Source organism: Neopsephotus bourkii, unplaced genomic scaffold (assembly GCF_033783945.1).
Source record: "Neopsephotus bourkii isolate Nb327-2 ecotype Australia unplaced genomic scaffold, CSIRO-AGI_Nbou_v1 NB_1760, whole genome shotgun sequence".
Classification (NCBI taxonomy): domain Eukaryota; kingdom Metazoa; phylum Chordata; class Aves; order Psittaciformes; family Psittacidae; genus Neopsephotus; species Neopsephotus bourkii.
The window spans coordinates 4,098,102-4,114,248 of record NW_026902234.1 but is presented as its reverse complement, the minus strand read 5'-3'; positions in this window follow the sequence as shown (position 1 = coordinate 4,114,248).

The following is a 16,147-nucleotide window of genomic DNA, read 5'->3' as shown; positions in this document are numbered from 1 at the left end:
TTGTGTTGGTTTCCTCTGCATTGGTTTCCTTTGCTCCAAGCTGAAAGTACGTCTTGCAATTGCCTTGGATGAGCAGAAAGCCCTCTCTCCTGTATGGTGGATGTACATGGGATGCCATAGAGGCCCTCTTGCAGCTCTGGGCAAAGGAATGAGAATAATAATAATAATAGTTAAAAAAAAATGCTTGTTGTCCAAGGAGAGGTTTGTCTGGTGCCATATCCCTCCAGGCACTGCTGGGGGGAAAGGGGAAGTCAGCAGAAAGGAAGCCCAGGCAGCCCCAGGGTATTTCTTAGGGTGATAAACTGCTGTGGAATGGACATCTGTGTCTGGAAGTAGCCAGCCTGCATTACTAAGTTTTGAAACATGTGAAGCAAAATTAAACTGGTCAATCTGACCGCTACTCATTGTGTCATGTCAGAGAGTAGCTCAAGTAGTTGTTTTTCTTTCCTGCTTTCTCAAGAGGGAAACCCAAATCTGCAGAAATCATCATTCATTCCCCCTGAAATCAGCACACCCCCCCAAAAAGGCAGCTCTTTAACTTTGCTTTTGTGTTTTAAAGTTCCATAGCTGGGAAGCTTCAAACAATGCATACACTTGCTTTGCATGAGAAGATGCTAAGATTCTTCAAAGTCATCACTTGCCTGAGTCAGGGGTTAATAAAATACCAAATGTCACAACAGTAAAATCACAGAGGTTCACAGTATCAGTGTATGCAACTTTGTCTTTTGGGTTAATTTCAGATTTCTGAAAGCTAAAGATTCCTTTTATTTTTTATTTTATTTTATTTTTTAGAATGTAACCCAAAATATCAAGAAGCCAAGTGAGAGAGTCTGGTTTAAAGAGCAAGGTGCATAATATGTAGAGGCAAGGGTATGGTGAGAATGCTGGGATTGGACATATCAATCATTTCTATGGCAACAGAGGAGGATATAACAATACTATAGAAGAGCAGAAGAGACTGGGCAAAAAGAGATCATTGTTATACACTACCAATATTTTCATTTACTCCTTGTAGAGATTGTATCACAAAATGCAGGAAACCATATGCAAAATATCCAAAACTATTATTTATAGTTCCACATTTATAGTTTACAGAAGCAAAAGTATATTATATACAATGAGTGTATTCTTGTTCTTCCAGGGAGTGTTTGTAAATCCATGTGACTATAAACAAAGGATATGTTTTGTGAGAGTGTATATCATATAATATACTGGGAGTGCGTGATTGCATGTTCAGACACAGCAACTGAACCTTAAATATCCTCAAAGCGTTTGCCTTTCTATACTTATTGGATGAAAATCATAATGTTTAACACAAAGTGATAATTTTATATTTTTCTCATAAATGTATTTATTTCTTCTCTTTTTGGTCACCATGGGTGGGATTTAGATTGCCTAAATTATAGTGCTTGGATGTGAGATACAGCCTAAATTCCCATGGCAGCCAAGGAAGATTGAGATCACTTAGTCAGTGGACCCTAGCAAGCTACTTTCCTTCTTCTGAGGCAGACCCCAGGATTTGGTCATCCAGATTGCTTTCCAGACTATGCTAACTATATGGTCTAGATCCTTACTGACTGTACCAAGAGGGGTGCAGCCCCATACTGTGGAGCCTTCCTATCCTTTCACAGGCATTACCTCTATCATAATAATGGAGGCAATATTAACATAAATTTTTTAGATTAAATACTGATGATGTAATGAAAATGTTTACTGTTGGCTGAGCCCTTAAAGATTATTCCATTTCCCATCCAGAGGACAGGGAAGGTATGTACTGCCCCTCACAGCTGTTCCCTATGGATCCATCCTTGCTGTTAACTCCTTTTAGTTGCCTCCGCTTGGCAAGGTCATCTTGAAATACTGTTACAGATTTCTGATATCTTCAATGTTAGAGCCGGGGCATGGGGGAACAAATGACAAACTTGCACACAAAATGGAGATGTGTATTGGAAGTGATGAACAGTAGACTGACAGCTCTGTCCTGGAGCCCTTGCTCTGTTGGATAGCACAAGCTCCCTCCCATTGCTCGAACAGCTTCCACACTCAACTTTGTAAGAGGGCAATACAGCCCCATATTCCTTTTCTGAAATAGGTAGTAATTTGGCCTGCACACAGTGGTAACTTTGGTGATCCAGATGTGGGAACAAAAACATCAGCTCTCAGAAGGTTGTCTCTTCTCTCAGAGAAAGCTAGACATGATTGTTTTGAGTTAAGGTACAAAACAGCCTCCCACACAAGGCCAGAGATGGTGCTCAAAGCCTCCTGCACACCTACGTGTTAACACATACACCACAGAATAGAGCATAGAATAATTCAGTTTTGAAGGAACCTGTCTGGGTGCCTCCCATCCATCTGATCCATCCCTTCACTGGGACAGGGCTCTCGCAGATCAGGTTGCTCAGGGCCTTGCTTGGGTTGCTGTGTTGTGGACATCTCCAAGAACAAGATGTTCCAGAGTCTTACCAGGCAACCAACCCACCGTGAGGCTGGGTTTTCCTTTTATCTGATCAGGATTTCCTTTGTTGCAGCCTGTGCTGGTTGAGTCTTGACTTGACCTTGGCCTTTACTGTAACCTCTCATCGTATTCTTGGAGCCAAACTGCTGGAACGGATGAGTGGACTGTATGGGGGGTGGAAAGCTGGCTGGATCGCTGTGCTTAAAAGTTCATGGTCAGGGGTACAAAGTCCCACTGACAGCTGGTTGCTAGTGGCCTCCCTCAGAGGTAAGCACTGGGATCAGTACTGTTTAACATCTTTGTTAATGAACATTGCTCTCACAGAGCCAGCGCAGAAGGCAGGTAGGGTGTTCAGGCTTGATTTGCCCTTGCTATGCCCATGCTGGTTGTTCCCAGGTACCTGCCTGTTCTTCATGTGTCTGGTCACAGCTTGCAGAGATATGCTCATAATCTTTCCAGGTTAGGCCAACCAGCCTGCAGTTCCTTGGATCCTTGCTCACCCTTCAGATGTGACCCAGTTTTTCCAGTCATTTGAGACCTTCCCCAATGACCATAACCTTTCAAAGATGGCAGAAAGCCATAGCTGTCTCCCTCAGCACCCTTGGATGCACCCCAAGTACCACAGACTTCTGTCCTGCCTGTCTGCAGGCCATGTAAAATTCCCAATATCAAAACACCACATCCACCTACAATTCAATTTTACATAGCCAGTGCCAGGAAATGCAATCTTCTAACTGTTCTTCTTGAGAATTGTTCGTATCTTTACAGTTCTGAATGGGAGATTAAACAGAAAGCCTTTCTGATCTCCATACCACTGCTTTGCAACTAAAAGTCATAGTGTCTGCAGAGAGACAGAGGTTGATCTTTCCTGAAGAGGCTTGTAACCACTATCCACCATGCTCTTAAAACCTCTGTAGTCCTTAAAGGTAAAGTTAAATCCTCCTCCCTCATAAATGCCTCCAAAACCAACACAACACGCCCTGCAGAACCAGGAACTGGAAAGCAGCTCTGGGATGTCTGCTGGGTTTTCTTTCTTCACACTTTCTGTTACTGTGAATAAGCTACTTCTTGTATCAAATCCTGCTTCTTGCTCAGCTGCAAAGGTGGGATGTCCTGTGGCCCAACCGGCTGCAGACTGCCACATCTGAGTGCACTGCATGGATCCCTTCACAGCTGATGGAGGGAAGCAGGCTTTTCTACCTTTCTTTCCTCATAAGGTAAATATCTAAACCAGGTCAGATATTTCTCACAGTTATTGGAGCGGGACATACAGGACCAGCTCAGATGCAGATTTCTATGCTGAAGACGCTCAGTGTTAGCTGAGATGAATGCTGTCTGAAATGCATATTAAAAAGTGGCTCATCTCTAAAAGTATGTCCCTGGCTCCTATACTGGCCCTCCAGCTAAACCCTGAAGAGTCCTGATAGAACAATTAAATCTGTGGACTTATTAAGCAAATCTGGAGGGAAGCAAATTGTGATTCTTCTTCCCTGGAAGTGCTTAGCCATCAGTACCAAAACCAAGGCGTTAGCTTGACTACCTTAGATGATTTTGAAGACAAATATGATTTCTCAGAAACTGACAACTTGTAAAAACATTTAAAGTGTGATAATACATTTCTTGTGCTAGCTATGTCCTTATGCCAACTGTCAGAATGTGTCCACTGTATGCTAGAAATCATGTCTTTCACTGGCTTGTGCATGGCGATTTACAGTTGGAAAATAAGTGTAAAATTCTGTGTGTGGCTACAGCTCCACAGGCTTACCAACAATACAGAATAGGAGACAGTAAGGAATCCAACCCCTTGTTCTCAACAAACATGTTCAGAAGTTGAATGTAGGGATTAGCCTAGATACTCCCTAGAACATTGCATCAACATCATGTTTGCATAGTTACTCCCAGTCCCAGAACAAACAGTAAGGAAATAGTGAATCAGACCACAGAGGTTTCCAGAAACCTGAGCAGACAGACTGACTGAGGTGCTTGTGTAATGAATAAAAGTACTGTCACTTCTCGCCAGCCAAACTCACTCCAGAGTAATTTACTCGGTGTTGCATGAAGCACCTGTAAAAGTTTCAACATGAGGAGTTTTTCATTCTGCTAGAGGCTTAAAGCTGAAAAAAATATTCTATTCAAGAAGGATTTTTGCTTCAGGACAGATAATTCCATGATTAACTGAAACCTGTGCTTTCTCAGCCAAGCCATGTCTGCATCCCTAATGCATCGTAGGTTGAGTTCTGTTATCCTGATTTGGGTTGTCTGTTAGAAATAACAAGGGTTTCCTTTGAGAAGGTATTGATGAAAGACGCTGCTGTAGAACGAACTGTACTAGATAGTGAAGCATTTCCATTGCATTAGCAAGTATTTTGAGGTGACTCAAATCATAATATTAAAAAAGGTAAAAACGTATGTGAAAATCATGGTTATTTTTCATTCCATGAGATGGCTTAAGATATCCCTAGTTTTATTTCATGGATTTTAGTTGACTATTGTCAAAGGGCTATAATCTCTGCAGCCCCAACTTTTTATTTACTGGAAGGATATATATTTTATTCTTTAGTGGATCAGCATAACAGATACAGCAGTTCCCATCCTGCCACCAGAGTTTATCGTAGAGAAAGTAAAATCAGCTCTAATCTGCACCTTCCAGGTGTGAGACGCTTCCTCTAAAATTAAAAAGAAAACAGAAAACAAACAAAAAGAACCCCCTTTATCTCTATTCCAAGATAAATCTATCTGTGAAGGTAACACACCTAATGAGAGGGTAAAAGGTGCCAGTAGACAGACAGGTGTGACCTGGCTTTCGTTAGCTGTACCTTTATCTAACTGGGTGGAGACACAAAAGAAACAAAATCTTTCCATTTAGCTGTGTCATTATGGGGTGAGGCACCCTGGCTTTGGTGCACTGAAACTCTGACAGTGGGTACAGTCATGCTCTCCCACTAGCTTCAGTTGCTACATCTCTTTCCCAGCTTCTCAAATGTCCCCACTTTCCCCATCTTTCCTCATCACTGGGAAGTGGTTATGTGTCCAGAAAGGCATGTCCCTCTGTATCCTTCCAGCGTACCTGTGCATTAATGGTACCTCAATTTATGGCTCACATCTTTCTCCTCATCCCCTTTTGGTCATCTGATGGGCTGGGCAATTTGATTCAACAGATAAAACGCAGCTCTCAGATTCACACTTGCTGCTCTTACTGGCTCCAGAATAATTTGCACGTGTGGTTCTAAATGAAGATCTGCTCAAAGGAATTTAGCAAGACAGCTTGTCACATAATACATATGCAGCTCCAACTGTGACAGAAAATATGCCCATTAATAGTTTCAGGAGGAGGAATTTCTAGCTCTTTTCAAAGAGTAAATAAAACATTTAGGTGCACAGCAAATAAAACCTGCATAATTTCATTTACTGCAGCTTCTAAGATAACATAACGGTTTAACTACTGGTGATTAGAAGCCATTCTGCAAATGCTTCATGAATTCAGCATGAATTACCTGAAGAAAACCCAAAAAAGAAGCAGAGTGGTGTGCAAGCCACTCTTTGTTGGGAGGGAAGGGCTAGTCCCGCAGTCATAAAGCACGTTGCTTAGCACTCAACATGAGCTAAGAGTCAAATCCAATAGCTTGCAGATATCAAATATTTTGCAAACATCAAATAAAATATTTCACACACAAAAAAAGGAGTTTGAATATTGTTCCAAAGCATTTGGGCAATACTTTGAAAAGTATCTATTCAAAGACAACTGGGAGATTTCAACTTTTCACTAGCTCAAATGGGCCAGCTCCAGCATAAGTGTTACTTTTATCTGTTTGTATCAAGAGAGTACAAAAATCCTAACACTTGATATGTTTAGGAAAGCAATGCTGTAGCTGGAAGCGTCACAAAGGACATAAGGCTTTGTGGTGCTATCCAGGGATTCAAGTTGGCAAACGTGTTCCACTAGCCTGGTCCAACAGAGTCACAGAGCAGAAACAAGAGAGGCACTTACTGCATTGAGATCTCTCCCTGTCTGAATGCAGGCTTGCTCCTTACACAGTGCTTCATGGTGTTAGGGTGAGACCTCACGTAAGGTGATGTCCACCACCTCCTTGGGTGACTGCTGGAGTGCCAAGGAGGCTCTGCAGTCTGGTACAGACCTACCTCCTGAAATAAAACCTGACTTGTGGGTTAGTACAAACAGCTCAGGACAGCTTTCTGTGTTGCCTTTGGCCTGCAGCCGCGCTTAGCCCACACCTATGAAGATTTCTAGCCACCTCTTCCTACAACCCCATTAGTGCAGCTAACGTGTTTTAAATGTAGTTTTATGAATCACTCCTTGAAGTGTTTTGGGCATCACTGAAGGGTTATAGCAACAGAAAATAGGGACCATATGGCTTACAACAGTTTATCCACCTCAGCCCAGAAGAGCAGAGCTGAAACCCTTCACAAACCCTCCAGCATTTCACAGCCCTCACAGAGCCTGTGAGAAGCAATGGAAAAGGGCTCAGTGCGCATTCTGTCGCCTGTGTTTGTCTAACCTGCCTATTGCAGCAGGAGTTCCAAACTGACTTTAATGGCACTTGCATATGGCTCTTGTATATGTGAGCTGACTCCAAACTCCAGATTATAGCTCTGCACTGTAGCCTCTCATCTACGCTTCCTTGAAAAATTCCCCTCAAGCTGACAGGTAAGGATCCTTACCAGTAATGGGAGCTGGGCAGCTGCAGCCAAAACCCTCCATGGGTATGTGGTAGGGATTTTCAGTAGTCTGGAATACAGGTTGAATTTTCTATGTGTAAGTAGTGGATGCAGCAGTGTGATTAATGACAAAGTTATCTCCTGTCATGAAACAGGAAAGTTTGGTCCAGAGCCAGCACTGGGAAGTGAGGAGACCTGAAGCTCTGACAGAGCAAATACAGCTCTTTCTCCCCTGGGTTTGCAGGTCTGACCAAGCACCGTTCAGGTCTCAAGTCTTTTGGCAGGCTTTGCCAGTCAGGTTTAGGTCAAACCTGTGTTAGTCCAGCCCAGCATTAGTGGTGGTACAAGAGATGCTGTGGAGAGGCACTACAGAGAGAAACCCTCATGAAAAACCCAGCCCCAAGTGAAAGTATCTCAGAAACTGCTGATGATCTTTTTCAAACACAGATCAGTCTCCTCGGATCTGATCCCATAGCAGAGAAAAGATGACACAACAACAGTCTTGAACCAGACTGTCACACCACAGACAGCCCTTCCCAGGCTAGCAATGCGATATGCCCTCCTCTAGTGAGAAACTGCTGGAATAAACAAGGCCAATCCCCACATTTGCAGCCCTCCCAGATTCATCAGCCTACTGTTGGGACCAGTGATCTTCCCACTTGGTGGAAGACCTAAAGTGAGCCTCTGTTTAGAGGGAGACAAGTCCTTCAGCTGAGCTGAACCATTCCTCATGTTTCTTTTGCAACAGCCAAGCCTCCCTTCTCCACCTCTGCTACAAACAACTCCTTAGTGCCTCTATCATGCCAAGGCAACAGCCCTCAGCCCCCCTGTCATGGCCCAAAGCTTCTTCCTTGGCCATGCTGCTTGTCTGGTGGCATGGGGGAAGCTGAAACATGATAAAACTTGTTTGCCGGAGTTGCCAAAGCTAAGTCTGTTTTGCTTCCTTGTTTGCGGCACCTTGACAAGGTCAGGTCAAAGCACCTGGCAATGAGTGACTAACTCAAGGCTGCTGCATGAGTCAGCAGCACAGCCTGGCAGGGCTCAGGAATGCTGATTGCTGGGTCTTGCAGTCACCACTAGATCATGCTTTCCTTGTGGCTGTCCTAGCAAAGCTCCCATGGGTGACTACAGCATAGAGATATCTCCCATAATGAGGATTTCCCACTGCAGTTTTTGGCAAAGCTGAATTGCTGCACATCTTCTCTAATTCCTCTTTTGAAACCCCATTACCTCCATCTGTGTTGCCTTTTGCATCAATCAGCCATTCTTACTTGAGGGGCTGGTTTCCGTGTTTGTTTTGTTTCTTGCAAACTCTGATAGAATTTTGCCAACTGAATTTTGTAGACTCCTTCATTACTCATGTCTTGTGTGCAAACAAATGCAGCCTGCATAAGGAAAAAATACAAATCAGCACAATTCTGTTTTTCTAAGAAATCAGAGAAGTTGAGTTCTACTCAAAGCAAAGCAGTTTCATTGCTAAAAGCAGTATTAACTAAGATGGCTGTACCACATCAAAATTATTCAGAAATTCTGCCCATAAAATCCTTTTTCAGCCCCAAACCCGGTTATTTTGGGGTTTCCATTTCAATTGCATTGAATGGCTGAAGGTGAAATTCAACCTAATGCTCAAGAGTGACCGAATTTAGGCCTTACATTTTTCCCCCCTTAATTACGGGGGAAGAGGGTCTTTGCTCACAAGCTAACAGGGCTTATTGATAGAGCTTTAAACTAGACTTGAAGGGGGAATGGGGTAATACCAGCCTGGCCCATGGCAAGCTGTGGGATGACACACCAAGATTAGAGGGATGGGGTGCTAGAGGGGGCCCTCAGCCTGTTGCCTTGAGACATGCTGGCTACACTGCAGCACTCTTAACATCTTACAGAGAGGAGCCAAAAGCTTCTGAGGTAGTAGGAGCCAACAAGGGAACACCAGTGAAATGCGTCAAAGGAATTAAGGGGTGCTCCTCCTAGAAGGTGCCTCTACACCAATGTGCACAGCATGGGCAACAAACAGGAGTTGGAAGCCACCATACTGCTGCAATCTAGTTGTTGTTACTGAAACTTGGTGGAATGACTTCCATGACTGGAGTGTGGCTATGATGGCTCCAGGCTGTTCAGGAGGGACAGGGGAGGGAGGAGGGAGGGAGGTGTTGCCTCTACGTCAGGACCCTAAATTCTAGGAAAGAACAATTCCAGCTATTCCAAGGAGTTAGTCAGTAGGACCCCCTGGGGAACTGCCCACAGGGACAAGGGAGCAGAAAAGAGCTGGCAGATCTTTAAAGATGCTTTCCATAGAGCGCAAGAGCTCTTGAGCCCCAGCTGTAAAAAATCAGGAGAAGAAGGCAAAAGACAGGTATGGATGGGACCTGCTGGTCAAACTAAAGACAGTGGGATTTTAAAAACGCTCTTGGTCATTTCAGTTTACATGGAAGTTTTAATTTTTGACTGTGGCAACATAAATCCCCTTGACAAAGAGGTACATTTTTCTTTTCCAATTTACAGCAAAAAAAAAATAAAGCTCCATTCCAGTGTCTTTTAGCCAGATTTGATAATGAATTATAGAAATGCATTTCTTTCAGAGCAGAACAAAAAAATGTAATAGCGTTTCTGTCATGTATTTTAATGGTAAATGTAAATATATGATAACTGTTAGAAAAAATAATGTCATCTGATGGTCACAGGGGATCACTCGGCATCCTGCAGTGCTGCTACTAGTTGTCATCCCTTTTGCAAAGAAATAACATGTTGAGACTGAGGTTGAAACACCAGCCAAAAAAGCTCCCTTTGAAGATGGCTGTATTGTAGTAACATCATTGTACCCCTGTGATTACATCCTTGAGTGGTAACCACATGTTCATTCGATTCCTTCAGAAAGCACAGTTTAACTAATGCATTTTTCTGTATGCTGCATGAGTTTTGATTGTCATTGTATTTCTTATCTGCGGGGAAGGGGAGGGACATGTTAGACAAGTAGTGCCTCTTCATGGGTGTAGTGACAAACCAGCTTGAAAATGTCCAATATGATGTGTGAATGCATTTTTTTTCCCTCAAGAATGGCCTCCAGGCACAAGAAGCCTGCTGAAGTTTTCTTTCACTCCATAGCAGCAGGCATTGTGTGACTCCAACTGATTTGCTTTCTTTGTGTGACTGGTTTTTAGGGCCACCTTTTCCCCGGTTTCTTGGGGCACTGGAGCTATGGGTACTGATTCTGGATAGCCTTGCATGCCACCAGCCCCACTGGAAGCAATAGTGAAGCCTGACTGATCGATAATTTTGCAAAGCTTTGGTCCTTCTCCCTGTCTCTTTTTCCCCTGGCTGAAGGAGAACTGGTATTCCTAACAACTGGGACTGGCAATGCAGTAGTGGAGAAGAAATCTTGCCTTTGTCCTTCAAGCACATAGTAGCTTAATCTGTTCTGGGTACATCCTTTCCTATGGGAAGGCCTGTGACTACCCTTCCTAAAAGGGAAGTGGTCTTTTCTCTTTCTAGAACCCTGGACATTTGTCACAGACCTATGGAGTTTCCCAAAATACATCCTCATATTATCCCTAGTATTAAAGGTGAAGTTCTGAGAGTTGTCTGTAGTCATCAGGGCTTCATGTTTACTGAATTAATTTCCACTACTCAAAACTGCAGTATCATGTTCTATAGGTGCATGGGCTTTCAATATGTAGCAAAGGAATAGAGCTCAGCATAATATTTGATCAAAGAAAAAAATACTTCATGCTCCTTGATTTTGTGTTTGTATTCTGTATTTTCCCTCCGTGGTCTCAAAAGACAATCTGTACTTCACAACGTATTTCATGGCTAAGAGGGACTATATCTTATTCAAATCACTCCTGTACTTCCATTGAAAAGAGGTCTTGACAGACAGGAGTAAACATTGTCCCATCACCAAAGCTCTTTAGTAAAGCTTAGCTTCTGTTGATGAAGAAGGATTGTCAGGAAGTACAGCACTCAAGTTTTCCAGTCTTAAGCCGCCGTCACTGGATGGACCCAGTCTCCTCCAGCACAGCAAGGGTTACCAGGCTTCTTCATTGCTTAGCACAGATTAGGAAAACAACCTAAGACTAAAGAAACCAGTTGAGGAATAAATGCCCTGGTGGTAAGATACTGAAGGTCAAATTCTGAGCCTAGTCTATAGCTCCATTGTGCTTGGGTATCAAAGAAGATAGCTGAAGTATGCATGAGTGTGCATTCATTCATTAATAAAGGGTTACTGTAGTACATTTTCTCCCGATCCCTTTTTCTCCTCAGCTCAGTACTTTCACCCACGACTGTGTTCCCAGAAAGGTTACCTGATGCAAAATGATGAAGCCACACTTAGATAATGATGATGAGGCTTTCCAAAGAGCTCAGTTTTCATGTGGCTCATGCACCAAACAACCAAGTTTTGCTGAGACCTCACCCAGAACCCCTGGCTAAAGCCCGTCTCTAAGGGTTACTGAGTTCTGTATAAGAGCAAAAGGACAACTATAGGCGCCTGACTAAAAACACCAGGGCAAGTCCCAGTTGTTTCAGACTATCAGAAGTTAGTGTAAGCAGCTGTGACTAAGACCTGCATTGTCTTTGCAGGATGACCAGCAGCACCACTGATGAGGCAAGCACTGAGACTGGCCACAGCATAGGCATTTTATCCTCTGCTTCAGAGGCATATGAACCATTGCTTTTGGGGAAATGCACAAATAGGTTGTTTTTCTCAGAGTACAAAGCTTGTGGTTAAACCACACTGAGCTGAAAATGTAAAAATCTCACAAGCCTGAAAATACTTTTCACTGTCACATGTAGAATCAGCAACAGTATTTATGAGGGCTGAACAGTCAACATCTGATGTTCTGTGTGCTAGTTATTTCTGCCCCTGAACAAAACCTCCTAGGTTTTGTCTGGTTCAGGCATCTCTGCTAAAGTTTAGAGCGTGTCTTTTACATCTGTGTTAAGCTGCGGAAAAGCTTTTCTCCTTTAAGAGCTGAAGCAGACTTTCCTGGTTTAAACCAAACTTGGATATTGCACCTAATACACAATGCCACCTCTCTTATTTATCCAGATATTTTTAATTTATTAGAAGCAGTCATCCACGTTATTAGGTGTTTTGTAATTAAAACACAAAAGAACAGGATTAACTGGCAGAACATGAGTGGCTGGTGGCTACCTACCCAACAAAGACAGGCAGGGCAAAATACCACCTTTAATAATGCTACTAATAATGAAAAATTACTTTAAATTTAACCATGTACATCATATTTCTCAACCTTTTATCAAAGGGCTAAGGGTTTTTAGCATGCACTAATGGTTAACAAATTTGGCTTCAGAAGACTGAAGGCTTTGTCAAATGATCCTTCTTTCTTTCAAACTAGCAGAGAGTGAATACTAACCCCTCTGTCATTAACATGTTCATGCATCCCTTATTTGAAGTTCTTCCTAATTCCTTTGATTTCTCCCTGAAGGTGATAAGCCACTCTTTAATTTAAAAGTCATGTCTTATTGCATTCATTTTTGCATGAGCAGGAAGGAAGAAAACTGAATTGATCAATCAAACCTGTGCACAGCAACACTCAGCACAGTAAATCCTGATTAAATCTCATTTTCAAAGTAGAATTCAGCCCAAAGAAAGTTAGCATTACAATAATAATTAATCACAGCTTTAAAAAACCCAATTTGTCTTTTTACATAGTTCTGGAGCTGTGCTAAATTGCTCACCTGAAGTAAGAGCTGCAGATGTGGCTTTGTTTTTTTGCCTGTTAAAATATGACATAATTCCAGCCATTGCCTGTACACTTTTAACTCAGCTAAGGAGATGAGGTACAAGGAATAACACTACAAAACTTTGCCAATGGCTTCTGGTGTGTTTTAATGTGATGTTTCAGCGTCCCGACTGAGCAGGGTAGCCCATTCATTCTTAGGAGAACTCTTACTGGAGCTTCTTGGTTTTTGAGGCCCAGACAAGCTTCAGCAGTCTGTGGGAAAGTAGGCTTCATCTTGATATGGTTTTGTTGTATTATACTGCTTGTGTGCTAGGAACTGTTCATGATGAAGGGCTGCTGAAGGAAGCCTCTATAAGAGAAGGAGTGGGGAAGAAAACAAGGGGATGCTCATACATCCCACCTCATCTCATTCCAGCAGAGTCAGATTATGGCTGGAGTCCTTCCCATGCATTTTACATGGGTAAATATTAGTTGTATGGAAAACAGCATCTGCATTTTAGGTATGAAATGGGTGTTGCATAGTGTCCTGGGTTCAGCAGTAGCAGTCATTTTTTCTCCTTCTTAGTAGCTGGTGCAACGCTGTGTTTTTGACTTTTGGCGTGGGAACAGGGCTGATAACACCGATGTTCTTAGTTACTGCTCAAATGTTTAGACTGACCAAGGACTTTGTGAGCATCATGCTCAGGATGTAACTGAGAGTTACCCTGGAAGGGCGCTCTCTGCTCGGTCAGGCTCGTTTTCAGTGGGTGGTATTGTATCCTCTTCCCTTGTTATTTCTCTTATTATTATTATTATTGGTGGTAGCAGCAGTGATTTGTGTTATACCTTAGTTACTAAACTGTTCTTATCTCAACCCGTGGGAGTTGCATCCTTTTGATTCTCCTCCCCATCCCTCCAGGAGCAGAGGGAGGGCAAGAAGGGGGGGGGGGGTGGGGTGTGTGTGAGAGAGATACTGAGTGGCTGACTTGCCAACAGGGTTTAAACCACAACACATAGGTAAGTAATCCCACAGTAATGTTGGCTTTGTGTATTATTTATGTATTTTTACTTGGTCAAGCTACATTTCTACATAGACTGTGGCCATAATTGTGATGGCAAACTGCCATTAAGATGCAAACTCTAAAAAGATGTTCTGTAATTTCTAGAATTAGTTCTGAAATGAATCATATTTGTGATCTATTTGTGCATTTTTGTGCGTAGATCAGTACAACACTTACTGCAGTTTATGCAGAACTTTCTTAACTACTTGAATCCTTAAATACACCAATGCATATAAATGGTGTGACAAAATAATTCCAGGATAACTTCTACAAAATGTTTGAAATCTGTTTTGTAGCTAAGAAATAAGGAAATTAGAAAAAGATGACAGCTGCAGAAGCATTAAAAATTGTGCCATAAGTTGATCTGAAGATTATTTATGACCTGATGAGATTCAACTATGGGTCCTGAGGGAACTGGCAGATGAAATAGCTAAGCCACTATGCATCCTATTTCAGAAGTTGTGGCAGTCCAGTGAAATTCCCACGGACTGGAAAAAGGGAAACATAAGCTCCATTTTTAAAAAGGGGGGAAAAAAAAAGGCCTGGGAACTACAGGCCAGTCAGTCTCACTGGGTGCCTGGCAAGATTGTGGAGCAGATCCTCCTGGAAACTATGCTAAGACACATGGAAAATAGGAGGTGATTGGTGACAGCCAATATGGCTTCACTATGGGCAGATAGTGCCTGACAAATTTGGTGGCTTTCTATGATGGGGCTACAGCATAAGGGAAGACCAGCTGACACCATCTACCTGGACTTGTACAAAGCATTTGAAACTGTTCTGCATGACATCCTTGTCTCTAAACTGGAGAGGCACAGATTTGATCGATAGACCACTGGGAGGATAAGGAATTGGCTGGATAGTCACACTCAAAGAGTTGCATTCAACAGCTCAATGTCCAAGTGGAGATCAGTGATGAGAGGTGTTCCTCAGGTGTAGGCACAGTTTAATATCTTCGTCGCTGACATGGACAGTGGGATTGAGTGTGCCCTCAGCAAGTTTGCCGATGACACCAAGCTGTGTTGTTCAGTTGATACACTGGAGGGAAGGAATGCCATCCAGAGGGACCTTGACACACTTGTGAGGTGGGCTGATGCCGACCTTATGAAGTTTAACCATGACAAGTGCAAAGTTCTACACCTGGGCACCTCTATACCTTAAAAGTGAAAAAATCTTTAAATGTTCACTCAGTTTTCTTTTTTATAGAGCACATTTGGAAAAATAATATATTTTTTTTGTACAGCAGGTTAGGATACAGTTGCAATTTTAAGCTTGTTAAAATCGACAAAGATGAGGATGATGAAGAGGCATGACTTGTCTTGCACTGTACTCTAAAAAGATTTTTATAATCAGTTCTAAAAGTTTCAAAATCATAAAAGTTATAAATTCAGAAACTAAATTAAATCATAAAAGTTATAAATTCAGAAACTAAATTATGTTGTATGGATTGAAGTTTACAACATTTATTTCTTCTGGAAAAGGTAACTTACAGCAAGTAACGAGAGCAAATATTTGACCACGAATATAGTTATATAAAAACTTATTATGGCAAAACAGAAAATAAATCATCAGTGGTATGCTTTTGTTCTTGAATATTTATCTCCACATTTTCATTTCAGCAAACATGTTATTTTCTCAGATGAAAAAAGCTACCTTTTGGGGAAACAGTAAGCATTATTGCAGGTCTGAAACATGCTTCAAGGCTGACCCTCTGTCACCTGCATGAGGAATACAGTGGACTGAGACATTTGGAAGAGCCATCTCACATTTCCAGAAAGATTTTATCATCCTTATTGCATCCTCACATCCAAGCTTTTTTCCATTTTTCACATGTTCTGGAAGTTACTAAGCCTGGTCTGAACTCAAAAGCAGCAGTAGAAAGTATATTTTCTTTTATAAACGAATTCTGGCAAATTGCAGAAACTTTTTAAATACCATTTCTGTTAAGGCTGAGCTTCAAAGGAAAATTAAATTCAACTACTACAGGATAATAACTTTATAATTTTTCATTTTAAAAAGTTAACAAATTTATTAGAAAAATAATCCAAGGATACACTGAATATACTAAACAACAAAGCCCTGTGAATTGTCTGTCTGAGGGCAGTAGGAGTGCCTTTGCGAGAAAAAGATGAGGTACATTCTCCAAAACACCTTTTTAAATGAAGTTTTGTCTATTATTTTGCCCATGGTTCTATCTCCTGTGGTGGAAGAATTATCACACTTCCGCTGGCTGCAGCTGCACTGAGGCTGCAAGAGCACAGTGGCTGTTCATT